The sequence below is a fragment of the Pantherophis guttatus genome, chromosome 6, assembly GCF_059756535.1.
Source record: "Pantherophis guttatus breed Tessera chromosome 6, ASM5975653v1, whole genome shotgun sequence".
NCBI classification, from domain to species: Eukaryota; Metazoa; Chordata; class Lepidosauria; order Squamata; family Colubridae; genus Pantherophis; species Pantherophis guttatus.
The window spans coordinates 15,761,538-15,785,222 of NC_142068.1; the positions used below are offsets into that span (position 1 = coordinate 15,761,538).

The 23,685-nt window shown below is 39.7% G+C and overlaps 1 protein-coding gene across 1 annotated transcript in view; it reads right to left on the reverse strand.

The window, feature by feature from the left end:
- NAALADL2 (N-acetylated alpha-linked acidic dipeptidase like 2) overlaps positions 1-23,685 on the reverse strand; it is a 934,597-nt gene that overhangs the window by 865,931 nt on the left and 44,981 nt on the right. The gene's annotated exons all lie outside the window — the stretch shown is intronic.

Consider the following 23,685-nt stretch of genomic DNA (forward strand, 5'->3'; position numbering starts at 1 on the left):
GTAGTAAATTTAAATTTACTATATTGTAGTAAAGGTAAAGGTCTCCTTGTACACTTGTGCCTGACTCTACAGAGTGATGCTCATCTCTGTTTCTTGGCTGAGGGAACCAGGGTTGTCCAAACACAATTTCGATGGTCATGTGGCCAGCATGGCTATATGCCAAAGATGCACGGAACACCTTCCCACTGAAGTGGTACCTATTAATCTACTCAATATGCATGTTTTCGAACTGCTAGGTAGGCAGGATCTGGGGCAAGTAACAGGAACTCACCCATTGCACAGAGCTCAGGTCTCGAACCCAAGCTGTCAGCTCTCCAGCTCAGGGACTCCAACCTTGGCAACTTTAAGACTTGTGGACTTCAACAAGTCTGACTTCTGGGAGTTGAAGTCCACAAGTCTTAAAGTTGCCAAGGTTGGAGACTCCTGCTCCAGCTGGCAAGCTCAGGATCTTTAACAGTTGAGCCATCATATAGTAATGAGTATACTTGTTTTCTTTCTTTCATTCATTTTTCTCATTCATGTTTCAACCTCCTAGCTGTCCCTTTCCAAATTATAAAAGTCCCCCTTTGAAAAGTTCCTTCAGTTTCTTTATTATATTCTTATTCCAGATATATATTCTATGAAGCCCAGTACTTGCAGATTAATGGAGAGGGTGATCCAGAAGAAGAAAAAAAAAAAGATATTTATAGTAGATAACCCCACTAGACATCTCATAACTACGATGATAACTTTAAACCCACACATCATCTGTGGCAATTTTACTGGAATTTTCTTTACTGGGATTTCTGTTGAGAGCAGTTGTAAAAAATAAAACACCCTTTAAAATCTTTCAGTATGTAGGTCATCTGATCTAATAGAATGTTGGTTTAACTCAGAGAAGCATAAAGGTAATGAACAGGAAAGATATTTGAGTCCTGGTAAAGTAGAAAGCATGGGAAACTCAAAACAACCCTGCATTGATAGTGTCAGGTAGAAGCTGAAGTAGAGAACAATTTTGACATTCTTTCCAAATTCTGCTATAAAATTCTAACCCCATTCCAAGACACCAAGTGATTCCTATTTCCTGATCTTGCCTATTTCAAAATACTAACATATAAAGTGAGGGAAGTCACCCTAGAAGAATGAAATATTTTGAGAAATATTTAAAAAGGCAGGATATTATATTTTCCCTAAAGGAGAAACATGTTTCTAAAGACAGAAGCTCAGAGATTCATCTCCCTGCCCCCAGCAGATATTTGGTGCCCATTGAGAAGGACTGGGCCAGCCTATCTACAAAACAAAAGACCTTCAGCTTCAGGGTGATGGGATTAAGACATGACCCTCCAGGACCAGTGGTGGGTTGCTACCGGTTCGGGCAAACTGGTAGTGGCGGGAGGCTCCACCCACCCACCCACCCAGACTGAGTATGTGCAGAAGCATCGCACACACAAGCATGCACGTGCCCACGAGCAAACTGGTAGCGACAGGTTTTGAAACCCATCCCTGTCCAGGACATAATAGGATTATCTAGCATCGGGGCTCACTGCATTACAAAATCACCTGGGGACATTGCATCACCCTCCAGGCTTCAACCAAACTTGATTCAGACAAACATGACCCCACGTGACGCCATGGGAGTCTGACTACAGCCAATAGAATACATTTCTTGCACAGGAACAGGAAGCTCAAGGGCAAGGTCCAAGAGAGGGTATAAATAACCCTGACTCTCCACTCCATATGTTCAGCTGCCCAGGATCTCAAACCCATGTGGTCCTGTTCATCAATAAACCATCTTTCCAATCAGCCTCCATGTTTCAGTGTCTTTCTCCCTGCTCGGAACTGAACCAGATGGATAGTTCTTCCAACAGAAGAAAGCAAAATAATATAATGAAGGCCCAGAGGGACTATTCACCTCCATTTGAACATCAGAAATACTACAAAATACTTTTTTCAATCAATCAATTATTTAGCATAGCGTATCTATATTTGCGAGAAGATTAATGCAAAAGGAAGAAATCATTTCAAGAGTCCTTCTTTCCAATCAGCCTCCATTTTATTTCCAGTGTCTTTCTCCCGGCTTGGAACTGGACCGAAGCTTTTTTCCAACAGTAGCAACCAAAAAACTCTACATTTTATGTTTATTATTTAACTCTTTCTCTCAGTTGCTGACCTCCTTCTGCAATTAAGCAACATACATTTTACTGGTTTATATTTAACTTTCTCAACATTAATAAATACGTAATAATAATTGGTTGGTCAGCCTCATGAGTGATACCGCAATTTCTCCTTCTGAGATAATTCTCATGAACATTGACCAGAGCACTACTTATGTAGCAAATCTGCTTGATTGAAAATAGATTCGGTGACCCTATTTTTAAAGGCAGAGTCGCATTGTGGTAGATAAATTATTCCTGCAGAGCAGGAAAACTAGCGAAATGAAATCCATTGTTCACTACAATTCCTGTAATCTTACGCCTGCTGGTTGAGACTGATAGGAATAGTGGATGTTTGTTTAAAGCTATCAAGAAGTATTTCAGTGGTCCTTTTTATTAGCACTTTATTTGAAAGCAATAATGGGCGGTGAAAAACGAATGGTTGCTATAAAAGCATTTAGCATGTATTTTAAAAGCAATTAAAAATTACCCTTGAAGAAGCTTTTTTAAATGAGTGTTAATTGACAAGATAAGACTAGCATCCCAAAGTAGAGCAACTATCAAACATCTTCCTCTCCTAGTTGTTGGTTTTTTTAATGGCAATCTCATTAAAAGCCACTGTTATCTCTCTGGAATTCCCTTCTCAGAACAGATACATCATATCATCTTGTGTTTCTTTGCTAATTCTACTAAATTCCCACTTGTTTAGTCTCTAATGGTTTTACACATGGATACCCTTCATATAAAACTAGTACCTGTGACTAAAATGTCTAGAGTAGTAGCTTTGTTAATGTTAATTTTTGGAATAAAAATATCTTACTTAATTCTATCTTTGGGTTCCTTCAAATACCTCACAAATCCATCATCCTTCCTTCCTCCCTTCCTTTTTTTTAACAGATTAACAGAGTTGGAAGGGACCTTGCAGGCCATCTAATCCAAAACCCCCTCCCGAAGCAGGAGACCCTACATCTTCCTCTACCTAGGATCGAACTCACAACCTCCTGATTGTGAGGCAAGAGCTCCACCTCTAGGCCACCGGGTATTTCCTTCCTTCCTTCTTCCTTCCTTCCTTCCTTCCTTCCTTCCTTCCTTCCTTCCTTCCACCTTCTCTTCCCTTTTCCAGCAGGCAGATAAGTGATTGCTGCAGGGTGGGGGAAGGAGCAAGGGATTGTGAGAATGGCTGGGAAACTGTCATAGAATATTAAAAATGCAGATCACGTGACTCCGTCAAAAGCCAATAGCACTAAAGCCGCCACAGCTTTCCTAAATTCCAGTCCCTTTGCAGTACTAGGTTCTAGATTTTGGACACATTCTGTAAGTTACCCAATTTGGTTAAAAACCGTTGTCCTATGATACACCATTTTGCCCAAGTAAAAGGTCATGACAACAAGAGTTTTAGTTGCATGTAGATTCAGTCTGTAAACAGTGGGCCGTGTCTCCCATTAAAGTTGTACTGACAGTAATGGGAGATCATATAAGCAGGTAAAGTTTATTTCTCCTTCCAGATTTAAAAAGTATGGTAATAAGGGTTAATCAAGGTGTTGGCCAGATTAGCAGACCTGCAAAAATGTTGCCTAGCAACTGAATGGAAGCCCCTCCCCCCCAAAAAACTTATCTGTGATCCTACCTTCTTTCAAATAGTGTGATAAGAACTGTAATTTGCAGGAAGGATTTTGCTCTAAAACTTGAGGAATCAGCCTAGATTTTTTTTAAAAAAAAACCGATTCATTGGTACTTCCAATCAGATTTGTCAAGTTAATTCACTGGACTCCATCTGTTTATTCGAAGGTATTCTGCCATAACCTAAACCCCTATATGCAACAGATTTAAGAGGTTATATTTAAAAAAAAAAACAATTTTCAAAGTTTTATAACTTTCCAGAGAGGCAGTCATTCCAAGTCAGACAATAAAATCCATAATTTTTTAGTGGGTCTTTCCCTTTTAAAAAGTATTTTGCAGATCTTCTTGCCCCAATACACCATAGCCGCTAATTAAGGCTGGGACACACTTGTAAATATCCACAGTTTAAGCGCTGTTCCCGCCTGGGTTTGATCTCGCTTACCCAGCATCCGAACACCTCGCTCTCTCTCTTCCTTCTTCCTCCAGCACAGTGCTTTCTCCAGTTGGCTCGGGCTTCGAGGCAGCCGCCATGGCTGCCGCTCCCCCGCCGCTGGCTCAGAGGGCTTCCTCTGGCCCCAAGGAACTTGCCCATTCCTCTCGGCCATCCAAGGGGTCCCTCTCTCTTCCCCTGTCCCTCCAGGACAGGGTAGGTCCACAGACCTGTTGGCAGCGGCTCGACAGTCAGGGTTTTCGCGGGGCTCGTAAGAGCCCCTCCATTTCCCTGACTGAATCGCCACGGTACCAACCGGAAGTCCAAGGGGTTATATTTGATCTCTTAGTCTGGGTTCTGATCTCGGTTTTCTGCTGCTTGCTGTAAAAACAACTGTTTTAAATGGAATATTTTATAGACCTAACTAAACGCCATACTTATAAACTGATACCACCATTAATAGAAATTAGCTTCCTTAATGAAAGACTGGTGTGCTTCCCTACAAGCATGAGTTAAGTATGCAATATCTATATCTTCCATTTAAAATTTAAATCCAGCATAGCAACTGATACCGGAAAAAAATATATTCTCTTGTAGCGTTTAATTGAATTTAGGTGTTTTCTTCCCTTCCATTTCTTTTAGTAGAATTAAACATTTGACTGTTGGAAGTGGTGGTGGGGGGGGGGGAGTACAAAACATATACAAAGTCTGGGAATGCTTTTAAGTCTAACCAATTCTGTGGAGGCATAAAAATTTTGTGAGCAGCAGCTCATTCTATTAGATGCATACTTCATTTTGTAACTTATGGTGAGGCATAAGTTCTTGCCAAGAAAGAAATAGCATATGCATAGGATTGCATACATTATTTGCTTACCTATTTATTTAGTCATTTTCACTATGTTTCTACGCTGCCCAGCTCATACCACTTGGAGCTTTTTACAATAATATTAAAAATACAGGAATCAAACAATCACTTTAAGCTTAAACTCAGCAATAAATAAAAATAGCAATAGAACGTTTAGATTCAGATCTTTTTGTAGGGTTTTTTCCCCCTCCAAGCTATTAACAAAAAAGAAGAATAAATTTTACAGATAATAAAGGACAACTTTGCTACACATTCAGAAATTATTGAAAACTGCTGATGGTTAAATGGAAAATTTCTACTAGATGCCAATTACTTTCCAAACTTAGATGAAACTGTTACATTTTGAATTTTAAAATGTTTCTATGGTTGGGTCCATGAGCCTGAAGAAATTCTCAGTCATCCAGGTCATGGTTGTCCCAAAGGTGCTTTTTCGGGAGGCAACTGGTCTTTGAAGACATTTCTCCTCTCATCCAAGAAGCTTCTTCAGCTCTGACCGGATGGTGGGGAATGGAAGGATTTATATTCCTTGCAGACAGCTGGTCATTTGCATCCTTTTAGAGGGTCGTTGAAGCACTTGGAGGTTTATCTGTGTCCTGAGGGTCACCTGAGTAGTGTTCCTGGTTCCTGTAGTCTGCAATTTTTTCCCCCTCTGGAAATCCATTCCTACTCCTATACCATTCAAAGGGTGCTCATCCCAAATTGTACAACTAAATCTTTCCATTCCCCACTATCTTGTCAGAGCTGAAGAAGCTTCTTGGATGAGAAGAGAAATGTCTTCAAAGGAAAAACGAAGTCCAGTTGCCTCCTGAAAAAACACCTTTGGGACGTTAGGTCCAGGAGTATGCAAAACAATTTCTTCTCTCAGAGTTTGAGGTCATTAGATAATTATACCTAGATCTAGATCTTCCTTCATTACCTGAAATTTGGTAAAAAAGAAGAATTATCTTCTTTTTGGCATCTTATTTCATATAATAAAAGAGAAATGAAAACACGATATTCTCTTGTCCTGACTGAGGAAGAAGGGCAGGACAGCAAGGGCTAAAGCTCTAGTACTCCTGGATTAGCAATAGCAATAGCACTTAGACTTATATATCACTTCACAGTGCTTTACAGCCCTCTCTAAGTGGTTTACAGAGTCAGCATATTGCCCCCAACAATTTGGGTCCTCATTTTACCCACCTCGGAAGAATGGAAGGCTGAGTCAACCTTGAGCCTGGTGGGATTTGAACTGCCAAATTGCAGGCAGCCGGCAGGCAGCAAAAGTAGCCTGCAGTACTGCACTCTAACCACTGCACCACCAAAGCTCAGTAGCAGGGGTGAAATGCTCCCAGTTTGGACCGGATCGCCTGATTCAGTAGCGAGGACAGTGGCTGGTTCAGAAAATCCCTGTCCCCCCCTCCCCATGCCCAGCTGAGCCGCACGATCATCAGAGGCTTTTTTTTTAAAAGCATTTTTTCTACAACCTCTTTGGCCGAAAAAAATGCTTTTAAAAGTTTTTTTTTAAAAAGCCTCTGATGATCGCGTGGCTCAGCTGGGATCATCAAAAGCTTTTAAAAGCATTTTTTCTACAACCTGTTCAGCCGAAGAGGTTGTAGAAAAAAATGTTTTTAAAAGAAAAAAAAACCCCTGACGATCAGGCAACTCAGCTGGGATCATCAGAGGCTTTTAAAAGCATTTTTACAACCTTTTTGGCTGAAAAGTTTGTAGAAAAAATGGTTTTAAAAGTTAAAAAAAAATTGGCCATGCCCACTCAGTCACATTATCCCTCCAAGCCATGCCCTCCAAGCCACGCCCACAGAATTGGTAATAACAAATTTTACATTTCACCACTGCTCAGTAGCAACGTGAAAGCTTTTTCTGGATTGAAAATGTAAGTAAATTTGCCATCTCCAAGGCTGGTGGTACTCCTTTCTTTCTGTTCTGGAGGGGAAATGGATCTGTCGATGACCATGGGGAAAAGAGGGAAAATTTATTTGCCGCATAAAAACAACTTGATCAAAGAGGAAGGAGACTCCGGTAGCTTAATGGTCAGAGAAAGAAACTTAGGAAGGATTCAGTCTAATTGATCAGACAGTTAAAAGTGGTCGTGGGAATTTTGCACCATCAGGCTTGCAAGATTCTATGGATGTAACCTTTCCATAAAGTAGATTTAGCTCACCTAGTCATTGCTGTCTGATTGACCCAGGAAGACTGACAGGGGAAAATAGAGGGAGAATAATTTGTCCCCTCATTTTATGTTGGCAGCCTCTTTAATGGACTGGCAACAGGATAGCCACTTTAGGAACCAAATTAGAGTAATCTGAGTTGCAGTCCTGCTTTAGGCATGAAACACCAAGTAGGTGATCTTGGCCCAGTCATTCTCTGGGCTAGTGTTGTAGGGAGAAGGCATACTATTTCTCAAAATATTGCCAAGAAGAAGAGTTTTCAAACTTTTTCTGGCTGAAGAACCTATTCAATGGGGGGGGAAAAAAGTCCAAGAATCTCTGATAATGAGAGGTATAGCTTCTGAATGTCAGCTGACAAGCCGCCCCCCCTTTTTTATCCCCACCCCCACTCACCCAATTCCCTTGTGGACAGTTTTCACCTAAGCCAGAAAAAAAATCTGTACAAAAGACTAAGAAAAATCTCTCTGTAAGGAACTAAGAGAGAAAATTTATCCTACACTTGTAGAGTTTTCCTTCTCTAGACTCTTAAAGAGAGGGATTTCCCCTCCACACACACACACACCTTTACACTGTAAACCTTATTCAAATCTTCATGGAACCCAAGGATTCTAGAGACCCCAGTTTGAAAACCCACAGCAGATGTCCACACTTGAGATAAAAAGATAGCTAGGTCTATTCATAGGCAAATGCCCTCACCCAAGATCCAACAAAGATAGGATTAGCCCATCTACCCATCTAGCAACAGAAGTCACCACATGGCACCTGGGGAGATTGCATCACCCAGCAAGGCTCAACCAAGCTTGGGACTCAGGACAGCCTACAGAGTTTCCCCTTCATGGCCCCAACCAATCAGAATACAAGCTCAAAATCAAAGCCCAACAGAGGGCATAAAACGAAGGCACTCTCAGCATCTCGGCCTTTTTTTTTCTGCTCAGGAACTCAAGCCATGTGATCCTGTTCAGGAATTCAAGCCATGTCATCCTGTTCATCAATAAACCTTCTTCCAAGCAACTTCCATGAATCCAGTGTCTTTTTCCCCACTTGGAATTGAACCCAGATGGACATTTCTTCCAACACAATAATGCCACTCTTTTTTTTTTAAAGGGGGAAACATTACTTTCCCTCTCCTGCTCTGGAATGATCATGAAGTGTCCTATGATCAGTTCAGCCAATTCAGTAAGTGTTGAGGAAGAAGATTGCAGACCATAAACTGCAAGTAAGGGGTAGTAGTCTATTTTTCCACCTGAGTTCACTTGATGACTGCATGAACAAGTCCATTCAACAATGCTTTCTTCTGTTTGTTTGGGTCTTTTCCTTCCAAGTACTAGAAGTCTCTACCAAGCACTGACCAAGCTTGACGTTATTTAGCTTTCAAGCATGAACAAGATCAGATAAGTGCTATCATGTTCCCATCTGCTGAGATCAAGCTACAGACATGTAATATAATTTTAATTTTTAAAAACGATGGATATGCCTTTCCTACTTTGTACATTTGGAAACAGCAATTGCTTCCTTCATTGATATCCATCATGTATTGTTCTCTGGAAAAGGAAGAACACTAGCTGTGCTTTATTTCGGCTAGCATTAATTTTGTATAGATCCACTGGCATTCAAATTTGCTTCCAGCAGGATCCATAAAAAAAATATTTAGATTTCCTAGGGAGAAAAGATCTCTTGATATCTATGGATCCCTTTTTTCCAAGCAGAAAGTTCTCTTCCACCCAATGTGATGTAGAGTCTCTCTCTCTCTCTCTCTCTCTCTCTCTCTCTCTCTCTCTCTCTCTCTCTCTCTCTCTCTCTCTCTCTCTCTCTCTCTCTCTGTGTGTGTGTGTGTGTGTGTGTCTTTCTCTCTCCTTGCAAATATTTGAACAAAGCTGGCATATATCTTTTTTTTTTTCATTTAATTACTGTGGATATTTTATTTTGCTCTGTTTCGATGACTATGTAAATGCTTTTAATTGTTATATTGAGTTGTTATTGTTCTATGTCACCATGTACAGGGTAATCTGTAGGGCAGGGCATTTAATTCAAAATTAAATGCAAAAAGGTCTTATTCAGAGGTACAAGAGAGCAAACACAGAAAATCCTTAGAGCAGAGCAATCAAATCTGCAAAAATCTGAACGGCCAACTGATGGCAGCAGAGACCTTTCTCCCATTGAGCAAAAGTTTGGATTTTGCTTATTTGTACCCTATGACTATCATTAAGTGTTGTACCTTATGATTCTTGATGAATGTATCTTTTCTCTTATGTACATTGAGAGCATATGCACCAAGGCAAATTGCTTGTGTGTCCAATCACACTTGGCCAATAAAATTCTCTTCTCTTCTCTTCTCTTCTCTTCTCTTCTCTTCTCTTCTCTTCTCTTCTCTTCTCTTCTCTTCTAGCCATCCATCGCTGACATTCCTCTTTAATGAATAATAACTTGTCCAGGCTTATGTTGGTTTGAGGAACTGCAGGCAGCATTTGTCTCACACATGCTGGAGAATACTTCTTTTTGCCTTTTTATCTGAAGGGTTGCACAACCCTATCTAACCATCATAATCCATATACCAAAGAAGCAGCATGATGTAAGGTGTTAAAATGTTACTGGAGGTCTTAGGTATGAAACTAACTTTGGGCCAGTCACTCTCCTTCAATTTCACCTACCTTATGGGACTTTTCTGGTGGAATAATGAGAAGAGGGAGTGCTCTGCAGGCCATCTTTAAGTCATCCCTATGTGGCTTGGGGTCAGAATATTTGAAGGAACATCTCTCCCCTATTACATCCACCTGACCATCAAGATGTCAAGGCAGGGCATGTTACACATTCCATCAATTAGAGATGGAGGTTTAATGGGACCATGAAAAAGGGCCTTCTCGGTAGTGGCCCTTTCTTTACTTTTATTTACTTTACTTTTATTTGATTTATATACCACCCTACTCCCGAAGGACTCAGGGCAGTGAACAGCCAACAATAAAATATATATATACAAAATTTAAAAAGCAGAGACATCTGCTTTATGGGACATCATTCTCACTGAAGAGCAGTTGGTCCTCACTGTTGCTTTTCTGAAAGGCGCTAAAAACACAGTTTTGTCAGCAGGCCTGAGGACAACAAATGGAGAGAGAGCTGACCAAGTGTCTGATTTGGTTGTATAGCTGCTGCCATGAGGGATGGAGGGTTGATTTTTAAATGCTGTAAGCAACCGAGTTACCTTTGCAAGAATTGGGTGGCTGTATAAATTTCTTTAATAAATAATGAATAAAAACTCCTGAGCAAAAAGGAGGTCTACAGAATAAAATCTACAGTATAAATATGTAATATACAATTTTTAAAAAATTTGTTTATTATTTTGTACCACAGACAATTTCCCACAACTCCGTCCTCCTGCATAATTTTCTAATGACATAAACATGCAGGAACATTTTCTTTCAATGCACCCTAAAAGAATTGCCAACAATTAGATTTAAAGAACTGGAATGTTATACAAGCAAGAAAACGAATGACTTCTATAAACAAGCAGATGCTGTGTGCAATATCCTTGTAAGTGCTCGAAAATGAGAGCGGGATGGAGAAAAACATTATGAATTATCACCATCTCTTTGCTAACAATTCTGCTGCAAGTATTGTCATGCTAAAATCATAATTGCTTTTCCTCGCCCGGTCACAAAAATGGAGAGACCAACCAGGGGAGTCTCTTTTGCAGAGCCCGTGGCCCAAATAACTACCCCCAAAGTAACCAAAGATCAGAGACAAAACTCAAGGGAAAAAGGCCCACCACCATCAAAAAGTATTTCCTGATGCTCACCTGGGAAATCTGAAAAAGGGGAAGTAACACAGACAGTTGACGACAAAGCTGACACCCTGTATTCCAAAACCAGGAAAATCAGTTGTGACATTTTTCATTTATTTGTAAATGCCTCTTTGGCACGACGTTCACTCAAAATGACAGTTGCATCTTATGGAACTGAGGAAGTGATGGTAAAATAGAAGAACACTGACAGCTGCTTTAATGAGATTCTGTGTTAAGACGACTGTGACACATTCACACATACACACATACCCTTCTAATTTCAGCATCCAAGCATTTGATGTTCAGAAACCCAACCTTGTCCTTTATCAAGATCCCTTCCTAGGTCATTGTGTCCTACTTTTAACCCAGCTCAAACAGTAATAATAATTAAACAAGAAGCTCACAAAAGCATTTCTGCTCAAAACTTAACAGCAGAACATGGATAATTTTCTGGCACCATGCCACATTGCTGGTATGTGAATTATCTTACTCAGTAAGCAATTCTGTTAAAGAAAATAGGAATTTTGGCCTGTCACTCAGAATTAATAGGTAGCATACAAGCCCACCGTATAACATAATCAGTATTTAGCTTTCTCGCTCCACTTTGGATATGATCCTGAATTTTTAAAATCCCTGCCAAAACATCTGTTACTATTAAGTATCTGTGTTTTGCATTGTGCTGGCTTGTTAACCATATATTTTCCTTATGGAATTGTTCTCATGAGGGATTACTGAGAGGTAAAGTATCTCCAAAGTTACTCTGAGTGTGCTGCAATTCCAGTGATTATAACAGAATAAGATAATAACAGAATTGGAAGGTCCCTTGGAGGTCTTCTAGTCCAACCCCCTGCTCAGGCAGGAAACCCTATACCATTTCAGGCAAATGGTTATCCAATCTCTTCTTTAAAAATTCCAGTGTTGGAGCATTCACAACTTCTGGAGGCAAGTTGTTCCACTGATTAATTGTTCTCACTGTCAGGAAATTCCTCTTTCATTTTAGGTTGCTTCTCTCCTTGATTGGCTTCTATCCATTGCTTCTTCTCCTTCCTTCAGGTGCTTTGGGGAATAGCTTGACCCCGTCTTCTTTGTGGCAGCCCCTCAAATATTGGAACACTGCTATCGTGTCATCGCTAGTCTTTCTTTTCATTAAACTAGACATACCCAATTCCTACAACCATTCTTCATGTTTTAGCCTCTAATCCCCTAATCATCTTTGCTGCTCTTTTCTGTACTTTTTCTAGAGTCACATCTTTTTTTTATGTTGTGGTGACCAAAACTGGATGCAATATTTCAAATGTGGTCTTACCAAAGCATTATAAAGTGATATTAACACTTTACATGATCTTGTTTCTATGACTCTATTAATACAGCCTAGAACTGTGTTGGCTTTTTTGGCAGCTGCAGCACAATCCTGGTTCATATTTAAATGACTGTCCACTAGGATTCCAAGATTCCTCTTGCAGTTACTACTATTTAGCCAAGTACCACCTATACTACACCTATGCATTTGGGGATAGTTATAACTTACTCCAATCACAACCAAATTTGAGCAATATGCCATTCCTCTTCTGTAATTAGGATTAAAACAAAAAGAAATACAATCAACAAATTAAAAACAATTGCAATATAAGTCCCTGAGCAGTCGCTATTCACCCTCCTCCCATTAAAACTATTTCTGTTAGTAAAGGAACATACATCAAACTGGACTTTCAATTTGCCTAGTTGAATGCATTGCCACAAACATCAGTGCACAACTTGCTTGTTCATGAACTCTGTGCCTTTGAAGTGCTATGCACATCTTCACTATATATTGCCTTGAATTGAATTCCTTGGGGGGGGGGATTACATTTCCTTCTTTCTGGAAGTAAATCAAGGATATTGATCTGCAAAATTTATTATTGTTGTTATTTTTAAAAGTTTTTCACCGGTCCCTCAAATGCAAATAGCCAGATGAGTGTGTTCCAATGAACATTAATTAATTAATTACCCTGTTTCCTTGAAAATAAGACCTCCCCGGATAATAAGCCCAATCAAGCTTTTGAGCACATGTGCTAAAATAAGCCCTCCCCGAAAATATTTAAACGCATGTACAGCCGGTCCCTACCATTTCCTCTGGTTAGGGTTAGGGAGACAGAGCTGGAAATCAGGTAAGATGACAAGAGGAGCCCTGTCTTGCTCCATGCACCCCAAAATAATAAGACCTCCCCGAAAATAATGCCAAGAGCTTATTTCAGGGTTCAAAAAAATATAAGACAGGGTCTTATTTTCGGGAAAACATAATAGATATATATGGCTGCCCATCTCAAATGCATGATTCAATCTGAAAAACAGGTCAGATCAGAATGAGTTAGGCACACATATTAAATACAAAATCCTTAAACATGTGGAACTCTTCACTGGGTTTCCAAAAGTGTATCATGTAAAGATGTACTTAAAGTGGAAGATAGTTTCATAAGAAGTTAGAAAAAAAAATTAAGAATAAAGCATTCAAATGTTCTGCGGTAATTATGTCTTCCACTGTGGGTTTAATTGCAAGATATTTTTTGACTCCAATTTCCTACCAAGTTTTGCTCAATATATCCAAAATCGTTTGAACTATACAGAGACTACGTTTTGTTAACATCGTACAAAAGATTTGTTCTCCGAACAGCTAAATTATCTTTAATTCATTTTTTTAAAAAAAAACACCTCCAATAAATCAATGATAATGTGTCCACGGGTTGTCTTAATATCCCCCCTTTATTTTTTAATAAACTCAGAAACCACAAAGCTGAGACAAAAAGGAGGAGTTTTCAGGTCACATTTTATTATTACTTTAATTGGTCTACAATTGCTCCTGACTAATTATTGTCCCTACAGGGTAAGCTATTAACCCAGTGTGTTGGCTTTTGAAAATGTTACTTTTTTAATAATGAGGCACTATTATTTGATGCTCTTTCTTTCTCCTTCCATGCTAGGGGCCCGCAATGTTTTTCAGGCTGAGGATCACATGTAGTCTTTGAACAGCATGCCTGTGGTTGCACTCCAAAAGAGGTAGGGGTGAGACAGGACAGAGCAAGGGTAAAAACAAAGATTCTTCTGAATTAAATTAATACAGAGAATAGGACTTTTCCTGATGCACTTAATAGCTTTAATAGAGCATGAGTTAATAGCATTAAAAAGGGGATAACAGCAAGGTTGTTCACTAGCCAAGAATAGTGGCGTTTTTGTCTTTTGAACTTCCAATATCACCGGGATATGTATTATTATTTTCTGGAAGTTTGTGGCGGAAAAATTGGTGGCGGAAGTTTGTGGCGGAAAAATAAAATGGGTTGAGTATTATGTTGGTTGCTGATTTTTATTTGCCTATTTATCATTTAGTTATGTTTGTTGTGCCAGTTGAACTTTAGAGAACGCAACTAGGCTTGCTATTACCATGATTTGTTGAGAAACAATATCAGAGTTTCTTGCAAAATTCAAATCCAGAAGCAGACAAAGATAACTGATTCAGCTGGATTCATTAACTTCTTTATATACATAATAACAGATGAAGTATTTACAATATCAATAGTTTATTCTTCAACATGGTAGAAGTTACGGGCAGAGCACAAGGCAGGAGAGAACAGTTAGTTTCATTTCAGCAGAGTAGACTAGTTTCATTTCTCTGCACAGACTCAGAAGCTGAAGACTAAGACAACGCCCTGGCTCCAGTATGTCTCAGCTCCCAAGCAGCCCTCATTGGCTGACTTAGTTGCTATGCCTATACATTGGCTGAACTTTTTACCATGTTTCTGCCAGTTCATGAATAATCTGACAAATAATTTCTACTCTAACTTGCATATCATGGTAAACATTGCAGTTTGTGTGGTATGTCTTGTTATCTGCTTAACTTCAAGGACAAAATAAGTTAAATCTATTACTGGTACTTTATCATATCACATCCAAAATGAGAGTGAGATGTCAAATTGTGGATCTCTTCCTTAGTCCCATGATTACAAGAGAATCTTTTGGGTTGGGGGGCAATAATAAATCCAAAATAAATCATCACCAACATCATCCAATCTTTAACAATATTGTATAGGAATGTTTTGTGGCCCGTCACAAAACATTCCTCTTTGGACTTTGGACTTTGCAGAGTCCAAAGAGGAAGAAGGCTCTGATAAGGAAACAGCATCAGAGACAAAGATAGAGCCAGGGCCTTCTGTCTTCCCCCAGGTCAAGAGGCAGCTGTCTTCAGGGCCTGAGCTGAGTGGGAGGAAGGAGCAGATGGGGCGTGCGTATGCGCAGAGAGGAAAATAGAGGAGAGCAAAGGAAAGCAATAAGCCAGCTCTCAGGGAGAGGAAGATGCAGATGATAGCCAGCCCCTCCCTGGCTGGGAAATAAATAGGAGGGGCTTTGGGAGTGGCCGGTTGTCACAGACAATCGTTCATATCTAGTATACAGCAAGCAAGTTAGATTTCTTGGCTAAACTCATATTTTTGGGGACTAATTACATTTGCTTTTTTTGTTTATCCATGTGAATAAAAGACTGTTATTGTCCTGTTATAAAAAGGGGGTTGTTTTATGCATGAGTAAACATCTTATCACGGATGTGGTGGCTCAGTAGCTAAGACGCTGAGCTTGTCGATCGAAAGGTCGGCAGTTCAGTGGTTCAAATCCCTAGTGCCGCATAATGGGGTGAGCTCCCGTTACTTGTCCCAGCTTCTGCCAACCTAGCAGTTCGAAAGCACGTAAAAAATGCAAGTAGAAAAATAGGGACCACCTTTGGTGGGAAGGTAACAGCGTTCCACATGCCTTTGGCTTTTAGTCATGCCAGCCACATGACCACAGAGTCGTCTTCAGACAGCGCTGGCTCTTCGGCTTTGAAACGGAGATGAGCATCGCCCCCTAGAGTCAGGAACGACTAGCACATATGTGCGAGGGGAACCTTTACCTTTATCTTTAAACATCTTATCAATACTTCCGAAGGCTGGGTGAGAACAGAAACATTTGAAGCTGACTTGCTGCCTTGGTTTGAAGACCAAATTACAATAATTTACATTCACATATGGAAGAAATGATAGAGTAAGAACAAAAGAATGAAGGCTGCAGTGAGTCTATACTCAGTTTCATGGGATTTAAGTCACAGCGAGGTGTTGAAAGTCAAGAATTGTGCCATAGATTTCACTGAAAAGGTGGCTGCGAGACCAGAGTTGAAGAAGGCAAGGCAGGTGACATCCAACAGGCCAAATGTGAGAGCAGGAGAGAGAATGGATGGCACTTTTTAAAGAAAGCAAGATAACTCTGGATGACAATAAAGTTGGGAAATAACGCATTCGAAGAAGAATCTCCTAAGAGAAATGAAGGTGACTACATCTGCCATCGCTGATAATGATGCTAAGACTGTCAACAATTCAAAAAAGATCTTTTATCTTATGTTTTGCAGAAGCATCACTCCCAGTGATAGTGTTACAAATACATTTTTAAATGATGGAAATGAGGTATGCTTTTTTTTTTTTTACTAATACACGGCAAAAAGAAAGTCATTTAAATGCAGAATACAAGAGCCTGTGATAAATAATAAATGCTAGCTGTAACTTTAACACCTAGCTTTCTTTCAACAATATTAAAGTCAATAATAATAATTTTATATAACCGTTTTTTTCCCCCATCTCTTTTCTTTTTACAGTGACAGGCTGACAAATGACAATTGATTTTGCATATCTCATTTCTTCACTCAAGAAAAGGTTACATCTAACTTTAAAAGGAGCATGCAGGTTAAAAGCACTGATAAAATCTCTATTCAAAACCCCTTATTTTAAAGCAGCCAAATCTTTTTCTAGGACTATGTGATAATTGTAGAGGGCAGCTGTGCCATCCTGAGAAAATCCATCACAGCCATAGATAAATGCTGCTTGGGCATCCAACCTAACCCCTTTTCCAAATTATTTCTGAAGCACCAACAGACCTCAGGTACCCCCCAAGTAATTAACTGCCATTTGAACATTATTTTCCACCAGAAATGATTTTCAAACAGGTGGATAAAGAAAGGTCAATCCGTGAAGTTGGAGCAGGTCCGTGTAACTGATTATTAGATAAGGCACGTAATTGTACAGCCAGATGAGCTAATAACTTTCCCCAGGGATACAAATGACCTGGTAATTCAAAACTGACAAAGTCAAAAGCAAGGTATAAACTGTTCGCTTCCCTTCCCTTCCCCCTTTTCCTTCTCCAGGTTGGGATAAATATAATTTCTCATGGCAGTGTGTATCCCTCTCTTAAGCCTCAGGTAGTTGTAACTTAATGAGATTAGTTTCAGCCGAGAGTGAAACCCCATGAGATAGGATTAGCATCTCATCAGGTTTTGCCTCATCCAGTAAATTCAACGTAGTCCATCTTGATGATGCTCACTTACTATTGGCATCCAAGCTTTGTTTTCAAATCTAATACTGTCTCCTAACTTTGTCCAAAAGCTCTGGTGGAAAGTCAAGTCCTTATTTGGGGGGGAGGGAGGGAGGGAGGGAGGGAGGGAGAAGAAAATGAAACAGCTCTATATCCTTTCTTTGAAATGGATGTTTCCATATTACAGTACCAGAAATATGGTAACAGATATGTTTTCAAAATAAAAGAACATTCAGAACAAGCCAGTAGATAGTCCTTCATGAGCCCACAAAATAACCAAGAACAACGTTTCAGAGAGTTCACATACAACTGTTGTGACCTAGGCCCAAGTAGTTATTACCAGACACAATCAGTCCTAAACAAACATATTCTATTAGAACAGCTGAGATTCACTTCATTCTCATCTTAGTCCAAATCAAGTCCAAAACAAATCCTTTATAAACAGTCCTTCAGCCTTATCACCAACCTTTGTCTTCTTTGGCACCCTGCCAAAGGCTTTTCTTGGCAAAACTCCACCACCTCGACAAGAAACAAATGTAGCAACATTGCTTTCCTACAAAGATCCCAAGAGCCATTGCTGCTCTTTTAAACCTTCTGGGAGGGGCCAATCATCTCCTGGCTTACTCCCGAGTCATCCTTTTTGCTTTAGCTGGTCTTGCCTTCTGGCAGCTCTTCACATGCGTGCACTAGGAACAGGCTCCTCCTGTTCCTCTGCCTCTCTGCTATCTGCCTCTGGAGGCTCAGGAGTCCTCACATCACTCCCAGATGGCCCTGGCCCCATCCCTGCCTCCTACACAGAGCCCTCGTCCGGCCTTCCCCGACTCCAGGACTGGCCCATTGTCCTCTCCAGCCTCCTCACTGTCCGACTCCGCTGCCAGTTCTGCAGGCTGCTGGCGGACCACAACAACAACAGGGAAAAAGTTATTTGAGATTCAGTTCCATCTCCAGGTTTAAACTTCAACTGATGTTGGAAATTTTTTGTAATAACATTTCGGGCTAATTAAATGCTATTGAATAATATTTGGCTTAAGTAACCTTTTTATAGTTATGCATAGTGTTAGTCCATGGCTCTCAATGTATCGCTTGCCTCCAGAAGTTGTGAACACTCCAACATTGGAAGTTTTTAAGAAGAGATTGGAACCATTTGTCTGAAGTGGTGTAGGATTTCCTGCCTAACCAAGGGGTTGGACTAGAAGACTCCCTTCCCCAAGCTCCCTTCCAACTCTGTTATTCTAATTTGTACAAGCCTGGAAGTAATTTCAGTCTTAAAGATTAGCCACTATGATGCAATGCCTATATCGCTGTTTACTATAACTATTGCTACGTATGGCATACATTTATAGGCATTGCTGACGAAATAAGTATGACAGCCAGTTCTTAGATAGCAGCTACCAAAATAGCCTGATTGTCAGATCTGTCATCTCACTGCTTCAGCTTCGCTCAATGGCAGCCTGTCATAAAACATGGGGGGGGGGGAGCTGTAGGAAGGGGAGATGATAGGAAACAGAAACAACTCCAACAGCTGGCCAGAGACATAGGTTGAACAATTCAAGGACAAAGGCATGGGAATGGAATGCAACTGCCCATCAAAGAGATGCCAATCCTCAGAACAACTAATTTGTACTTTATTGGACACTAGAAAGATGACCGGTCTTAAAACAGGGGGAAAAGTAACCTAGGCTTACGTGGGTATCTTCAGCTCTGGCTTTCTAATGCTGTAATCACTTTAGTAAAAATTTACCTTTTGCTACAAATGGAGTCGAGTGTCTTTCTTTCCTAAACACCCAAACTGGGACAGACCTGACACTGTTAATAAAACATAGAGGCATAACTTCAAACTGACAGGAGGGAAGTTCAAAAGTAATGTTAGAAAGTATTACTTCACAGAAAGAGTAGTGGAACCAACTGTAGTAGAGGTAGTAGGCCAATCATCAGTTAATTGAGTTTAAACATGCTTGGGATAAACACATCTATCATCTGACAAAAAAAATTAAACAATAAATAAGAATAAAATAAGAATTAATAAAATATTAATTTAAAAAAGCAAATAAGCTCAGGGGACTTAATTCCCTGTTGTGTAGGTGGGAGAAAGAGGAAAAATAATTTGAATGCTGATTTCACTCTAAACAGATCATGTGTTTGATTCACAGCAGCTTCTGGAATTCTTTTGTAATGGCTTCTTTAGGGTTTTCTGCAGTAAACCAACTTTTTTTTTTGACTTGAGAAATCAATTTTTGCTGTTTCTTACCTATGTGACCATGGGAACTCTGTCTGTGGACAATTATTTCCATTGGACCTACCCGGAAATTATTTCAGTTTCTATTTTGTGGTGCTCAGTGTGGGATAGTGATGAAGGTGTGAGACTAGAAGAAGAAGAGCCAACTTTATGTCTACCCTCAACCATGGAACCTTCCATGATGTCACTGGGCCAGTCACTTTCTGAAACTCATTTGCCTCACAGAAATGAAAGAATATATACTCTATACACTGCCTTGACCTCTTCATGGAAAAAGCAAGTAATAAATTTACTAAAATAAATACAGGGATACATTTGAGCCTAACCCTAAGGCCCAGCTTAATTTCTAGATGTTTTAAGGTAAAGGTAAAGGTAAAGGTTACCCTCACACATATGTGCTAGTCATTCCTGACTCTAGGGGGCGATGCTCATCTCCGTTTCAAAGCCGAAGAGCCAGCGCTTTCTGAAGACGTCTCCGTGGTCATGTGGCCAGCATGACTAAACGTCAAAGGCGCACGGAACGCTATTGCCTTCCCACCAAAGGTGGTCCCTCTTTTTCTACTTGCATTTTTTACATGCTTTCGAACTGCTAGATTGGTAGAAGCTGGGACAAATAATGGGAGCTCACCCCGTTATGCGGCACTAGGGATTCGAACCACTGAACTGCCGACCTTTCGATCAACAAGCTCAGCATCTTAGCCACTGAGCCCCACGTCCCTACTAGATGTTTTAGTCATTGACAAAGTCAATTTTGCCAGTGTTTTAGCCTAAACCATTTAGATTGGCTCCAATCAGGACTTAAATTATAGAATAAAATGCTAAACATGATTCAGAAATGTTAATTAATTCATCATACCGAAGTATAACCACAGCAGAGAACCTTTATATGTTAATAAATAGTAACTGCAGACATCTGAACAAAGAGCAATTTCGTTTAATTATCAGGGTAGTAATTTTAAGTCATGAATACCTGTGAATAAGACACCAGTAATCATTCTTTATTCCAAAGACTGAGGGAGTTAGAGAACGTAGCCTGAAATTAATACTCCTTTTATATTTTATACTCACAGTTTAAAAGACTGAGTTGTGCATATAGTTGGAGATAATGCCTTCAAATGACAACAAATGATTTTTAAAATTCAACCGTTTTGTTGAATTTTCTACATTTACTTTGGACTTGTAAAGGAGGTAATTCTGAGAATTCGAATAGCTTTTAGCTATTTAGTCTCTAGTCTGGTCCCAAACATATTTCAAAAATAGCAGAAGTCCAGAAGAAATAGGTTGGACAAGGCATGTGTGATAGAGGGTGGAGTTAAGAGACTGGCTAGCTGGGAATTCCTGCAAGGGAGGAAGTGATGGAAATGTGACATTCACCCTCCTCATCACCCCCAAAAAATAATTGGAGCTCTTATCAGGCTGTTTTTGGACAGTTCAGCTGGTCTGGCATGATTTTTGTAAATACCAAGTAATAATAAATAAACTTCTCTGATCAGCGTGTCTTCTAGTTCTTTGTGCCTGACATTTATCTTGACAGATTAAATGAAAAGAAAGCAAAGATAGCACTAATCATAATAGGCACCTTGGTTGCCATCCCAAAACAACTGGAGGATACCCACGGCATTGAAAAAATCACCAGTCAATTGCAAAAGGCAGCTTTCCTTGGAACAGCTTACATCCTGTGATACCTTTAATACCATCAAACAACAACATCTGCCTATAACAGGTCCTTGGGAAAAAGTCAATGTATGGATAAGAATATCAAGTCCAGTTGAAACATCTGACTGACTGCAACCATCCACAACTCTCAGAAGAGCATTGCCATTTCTTCTGCGCTGAAGATGCTTTTCTGAAATGTGTTACACATCGATCAAGTCCTTTGATTTTGAGGCTCAATCATTCCCAGTCCAGCTAAATATCAGCAGGCACAGAGTGAAGTTAGGGAATTTCAGCTGGCAACAAACATGGAAATCTGATCTGAAAAGCAAGAGTTCTTTTTCCCGAACCCTGAAAATAAAGTAGCTACTAGTGTCCATTTATATGAAATTAACCAGTAGCTAATTTCATACAAATTTGTTCAATAGATCAAATCAGGAAGGAAGAGGAAGGTTGATTATTTAGTTTAGCCTCTTTCTAGGCTAGCAAGAAATCTGTTCTGAAATCTGCCTTACCATTTATCAAAAGTTTCTTCTTCTGTAGAATAAGTTTCTGCTTCTACTAGACTGTATTCTAGGTTCTTAAGAATTTCTAATGTCTTTCAGTGAAATTTTTGAGCTTGCTTTATTTTGGAGGTGTGAGACATGACCAGGCTGAGCCCGAGGGAGGGGTCAAGTGCATCATCAGTCATGAGTCCCTTCATTCCCACAAGAGATCTAAGTCCAGCCCACTTTGAATTCCTTATCTACCACCACATTGCTTTGACCGTTAGTAGTTCAGATTCTTGTAGAGAGCTGAAGCTTACAATATATTTTTATACCCATTTGAACTGCGTAGATCTCCTGATTTTCCTGGTGCTTGATGGGAGGTGGCAGAGGCTGCTAGTGCAGATTGTTTGTGTTATTTTGTTATACATACTGTATCGCCATCATTATAAAGCTTCCTTAGGTGCCTGCAAATCCAAACATTAAGAAAAAAAATAAGGTCTCATAATATCTTTCTTGGGAATGTAATTGTGGCATTGGAAATACAGATTGAATACTAGAAAGATAATTGTAAAGAATATTGATTGATTGATTGATTGATTGATTGATTTGATTGATCTTTCAAATGTGTGATGCTGGACAGTGTACAACAATCAAATAATAGATAAAAACAATAGATATAAAAATATAAGAATCCATCTTTAAAGCATTTAATAATCAAATCTGTATAGCCAGCCATCTCACAAAAAGCAACTTTGGGCAGTGTGCAACAATCAAATAAACAGATTAATTATATATAAATATAATATTTACTTATAAATACTGTTTGTATACCCTAAATGCTAAATAAATGCAGATATATCAAATTCCATCCATGAGAAAATTCAAAAATTCTCCATTGGGGGGAAAAATGAATGGCCAAATTAGCTTTCATCATGACAAAAAAGAATTAATACAAATCCTGCATGCAGATGAAATATTACAAAAGGAACATTACAATTTTATGCAGCACTAGTTTTAGTTAGACCTGTGCCTTAAAATTGAAGAATATGCCAAAGAATTGAAAGTGACAGCAAAATGTGAAACCATATTATTCTTTATAAAATTAGGAGATTAAGAAAATGAAACAATGGAGAATACAAACTGTGCCCATTCTATTGAGAATATGTTGAAACCAGTGGTGGGTATCAAAATGTTTTACTACTGGTTCTGTAGTGTGGCTTGGTGGGCGTGCCATAGCTTGGTGGGTGTGGCTTGGTGGGCATGGCAAGGGAAGGATACTGTAAAATCTCCATTCCCTCCCCACTCCAGGGGAAGATTACTGCAAAATCCTCATTTCCTCCCGATCAGCTGGGACTCAGGAGGCAGAGAATAGATGTGGGAGGGGCCAGTCAGAATTTTTACTACTGGTTCTCCGAACTACTCAAAATTTCTGCTACTGGTTCTCCAGAACTGGTCACAACCTGCTGAAACCCACCTCTGGTTGAAACCAGTGGTGGGTTCCACCCGGTTCCGTCGAGCCGGTAGCAGTGACAATATGACATCACTGAACCGGTTCTGGCCCAGATCACTTAGATCACTAAGATCACTTAGTGAGCATCTTACTAAAAAGATTTGGGCCCATCTTTCTCCCCATTTCCCAGAGTTGCTTGGCAGTGAGATGGGTGGAAAAGAAAAGAAAAGAAAAGAAAAAAAAAAGAAAAGGAAGGAAGGAAGGAAGGAGGGAGAGAGAGAGTGAGGGGGGAAGGAAGGAAGGAAGGAAGGAAGGAAGGAAGGAAGGAAGGAAGAAAGAAAGAAAGAAAGAAAGAAAGAAAGAAAGAAAGAAAGAAAGAAAGAAAGAAAGAAAGAAAGAAAACAAAGGAACAAAGAGACAATATGTTTCTTGCTACGGTGGGAAAAACTATGATAAAATGACCTTCTTTCATCTTCTTAGTATGAGGCCACTGCCTCACTTCCTAGAAATT